Below are 4088 nucleotides of genomic sequence, written 5' to 3'. Positions count from 1 at the left end.
TAAGAGCAATATAGACCTACATCAAGAAAAAATAAAAATCTCAAATTAACAACCTAATCTTACATCTAAAGAAGCCATAAAAAGAACAAGTAGAACCCAAACTCAACAAAAGGAAGGTAATCATAAAGATTAGAACACAAATAAATGGTATAGAAACAAACAAAAAACCCAGTAGATCAATGAAACCAGGAGCTGATTCCTTGCAAAGATCAATAAAATTGATAAACCTCTAGCAAGACTCATCAAAAGAGAGAGAGAAAGAGAGAGACCAGAGACATAGAGAGAGGAACCCAAATAAAATCACTAATGAAAGAGAAAAAAACAATCAACACTACAAAAAAAAAATCAACACTACAGAAATACAAACAATGGTAGCAGAATATTACGTTACTTCTATGCCAACAAATTGGACAGCCTAGAAGAAATGGACAAATTCCTTAGACAAAAACTAAAGGAGTTCATGACAACTGAACCATATATACAAGAAATATTAAAGGGGATGCTGAGTAAAAAGGAAAGTGAGAATATGAAAAGTAAAAAAAAAAAAAGCAATAAAACATATAGAAAACATATAACCTACCAAAACTAAAGCAGGAAGAAACTGAAAATTTTAAGACCAATTACCATCAATAAACTTGAATCAGTAACAAAAAACTCCCCAAAATAAAAGTCCAGGACCAGACAGCTTCACAGGTGAATTTCATCAAACATTTATTTTTAAGATTTCATTTATTTATTCATGAGAGAGAGAGAGGCACAGAGACATAGGCAGAGGGAGAAGCAGGCTCCATACAGGGAGCCCAACATGAGACTCGATCCCAGGTCTCCAGGATCCCACCCTGGGCTGAAGGTGGTGCTAAACTGCTGAGCCATGAGGGCTGCGCCCTCCATCAAACATTTAAAGAATTAGTACCTATTCTTCTCAAACTATTCCAAAAAATACAAGAGGAAGGAAAACTTCCAATTTCATTCTATGAAGCCAGTATTACCCTGATACCAAAACCAGATGAAGACACATTAAAAAGAAGAAGGAGAACTACTATAGGCCAATACTTTTCATGAATATAGATACATAAGTCCACAACACGTTTTTAGCAAAATGAATCCAACAATACATTTAAAAAATCATATACACCCCAAAAAAATCATATGCCCTGATCAAGTGGGATTTATTCCCAGAATGCAAAGGTGGTTCAAAATTACAAATAATCAACATGCTACATGAATAAGAGAAAGGATCAAAACCATAATGATCATTTCAATAGATGTAGAAAAAGCATTTGGCAAAGTATAACATCCATGCATGATACAAAAAAAAAAAAAAAAAAAAAAAAACCTCTGCAAACATACCTAAACATAATAAAGGCTTTATGTGAAAAATCCATAGGAGACATCATACTCAATGGGGAAAGATTGAAAGCTTTTCCCCCAAGATCAGCAATAAGACAAGGATATCTCTTCTCACCACTTTTATCCAACATAGTATTGGAAATCCTACCCATAACAATCAAACAGACGAAGTACAAATCCATCCAAATTGGTAAGAAGTAAAACTTATTTGCAGATGACATGATACTATATTTAGAAAACCCTACAGGTGCCTGGCTGGCGCAGTCAGTATAGCGTGCGACTCTTGATCTCAGAGTTGTGAGTTTGAGCCCCATGGACGACATGGAGTTTACTTAAAATTTTAAAAAGAAAAATAAAAAATCTAAAGACTCCAATAAAAAATTAGAACTGATAATTCAGTAAAGTTGCAAGATAGAAAATTAATGTACAGAAATCTGAGCTTTGCACAGTGGCTGTATCGTAGCCAATGAGGTTTATCCGAGGCGCAATTATTGCTCATTGAAAACAGAAAATCTGTTGCTTTCCTATACACTAATAATGAAGCAGCAGAAAGTGAAATTAAGAAAACAATACCATTTACAATTGCACCAAAAACAATAAAATATCTAGGAATAAACTGAACCAAAAAGGTGAAAGACCTGTACTCTGAAAACTATAAAATATTAAAGAAATTCAAGATGACACAAAGAAATGGAAAGACACTGCACGTTCATGGATTGGAAGAATATTGGTAAAATGTCTATACTACCCAAAGCAATCTATACATTTAATGCAATCCCTATCAACATACAATTCTAAAATTTGTATGGAACCACAAAGGACTCCAAATAGTCAAAGCCATCTTGAAAAAGAAAAACAAAACTGGAGGTATCACAAGTCCAGATTTCAAGTTATATTACAAAGTGGTCATTTAATTACTACAATATGGTACAGGGGCATCTGGGTGGTTTAGGTGGTTAAGCATCTGCCTTTGGCTCAGGTTATGATCCTGGAGTTGAGCCCCACATCGGGTTCCGCCACTCAGTTGAGCCCCACATCGGGTTCCCCACTCAGTGTGGAGTCTGCTTCTCCCTCTGCCTCTGCCTCTACCCTTCCCCCTGCTCATGCTCATACTCATTCTCATGTTCTCATTCTCTCGCAAATAAAATCTTTTTTAAAAAGCAGTATGGTACTGGCATAAAAATAGGCACATAGATCAATGGAATAGAACAGGAAAGCCATAAATAAACCCACAATCAAACGGTCAATCTTTGACAAAGGAGGTGGTGGGGAAACTGAATAGCCATGTGGAAAAGAATGAAACTGAACCACTTTCTTACATCATACACAAAAATATACTCAAAACATATTAAAAACCTAAATGTGAGACTGGAAACCACAAACACCCTAAAGACAGCACAGGTATTAATCTCTCTAACATTGGCTGTAACAACATTTTTCTAGATATGTCACCTGAGGCAAGGGAAACAAAAGCAAAAATAAAATATTGGGACTACATAAAAATAAAAAGCTTCTGAGATGCCTGGGTGGCTCCTCGATTGAGTGTCTGCTTTTGGCTCAGGGCTTGATCCTGGGGTCCTGGGATCGAGTCCCACATCGAGCTCCCTGCAAGGAGTCTGCTTCTCCCTCTGCCTATGTCTCTGTCTCTCTGTGTCTCTCATGAATAAATAAATAAAATCTTTTTTTTAAAAAAGAGCTTCTGAACAGCAAAGGAAATAATCAACAAAACTAAAAGGCAACCTACTGAATGAGAGGAGATATTTGCAAATGACATATTCAATGAAGGGTTAGTATCCAAAATATATAAAGAACTGATCAAGTCAATACCTAAAAAACAAATATAATACAACTTCTTTGGAGGGAAATTTGACAGTATTTACCAATTTTTTTTTTTTTTTTAGTATTTACCAAAATTTTAAATTCCACTTCTAAAAATATATCTGAGAGACAGCATACATAAGGATGTTCATTGCAGGGTGCCTGGGTAACTCAGTCGGTTAAGCATTTGCCTTTGGCTCAGGTCGTGATCCCAGGGTGCTGGGATCAAGTCCCACTGAACAGGGAGCCTGCTTCTCCCTCTCCCTTTGCCCCTCCTCCCTGTTCATGCTCTCTTACTCTCTCTCAAATAAATAAATAAAATATTTTTTTAAAGGAGGTTTATTGCAGTACTATTTATTATAGCAAATAGAATAATGAATCTAAAGGCACATAAATGGGAAACTTATTATGTAACTTATAGTATATCCACAGTGGACTATAAGGTAGCCATTAAAAAGAATAGGCAGACCTATAAGTACAAACACAGCATAATCTCATAGTCTCCTAATATTTCAAGTGCAAATGGAAGAATGCAGTACAATTTATATAATATTCCACTGTTTTAAAACATGAGAGACACCTAACTCTGGGAAATGAACAAGGGGTAGTGGAAGGGGACGTGGGCAGGGTATTGGGGTGACCGGGTGATGAGCACTGAGGGGGGCACTTGGTGGGATGAGCACTGGGTGTTATGCTATATGTTGGCAAATCGAACTCTAATAAAAAAATTTTTAATTAAAAAAAAATTCTACTGTTTGTGTTTTTTAAAAACTGGAATATGTAAATCTATATATTAGAGATCAATGTTTTACAAACTGGGTGACAACCACTGGTAGGTTACAAAATCAACTTAGCAAATTGTAATCAATATTCTTTAATGCTTGCATTTTTAATTTTTGGATTATTCTATGTTTTACTTA

The 4088-nt window shown here is 35.6% G+C and overlaps 1 non-coding gene across 1 annotated transcript; it reads left to right on the top strand.

Annotated features, from left to right (window-relative positions):
- The first annotated feature begins 1787 nt into the window (after nt 1-1787).
- LOC144311646 (U4 spliceosomal RNA) lies at nt 1788-1935 on the top strand. The gene has a single exon (XR_013377238.1). It is a non-coding gene; the product is annotated as a U4 spliceosomal RNA (small nuclear RNA).
- The last annotated feature ends 2153 nt before the right edge of the window (nt 1936-4088 follow it).

The sequence above is a fragment of the Canis aureus genome, chromosome 3 (assembly GCF_053574225.1).
Source record: "Canis aureus isolate CA01 chromosome 3, VMU_Caureus_v.1.0, whole genome shotgun sequence".
Taxonomy (NCBI): domain Eukaryota; kingdom Metazoa; phylum Chordata; class Mammalia; order Carnivora; family Canidae; genus Canis; species Canis aureus.
The sequence above is the reverse complement of the archived record's forward strand: the minus strand, read 5'-3'. Positions and strand labels throughout refer to the sequence as shown.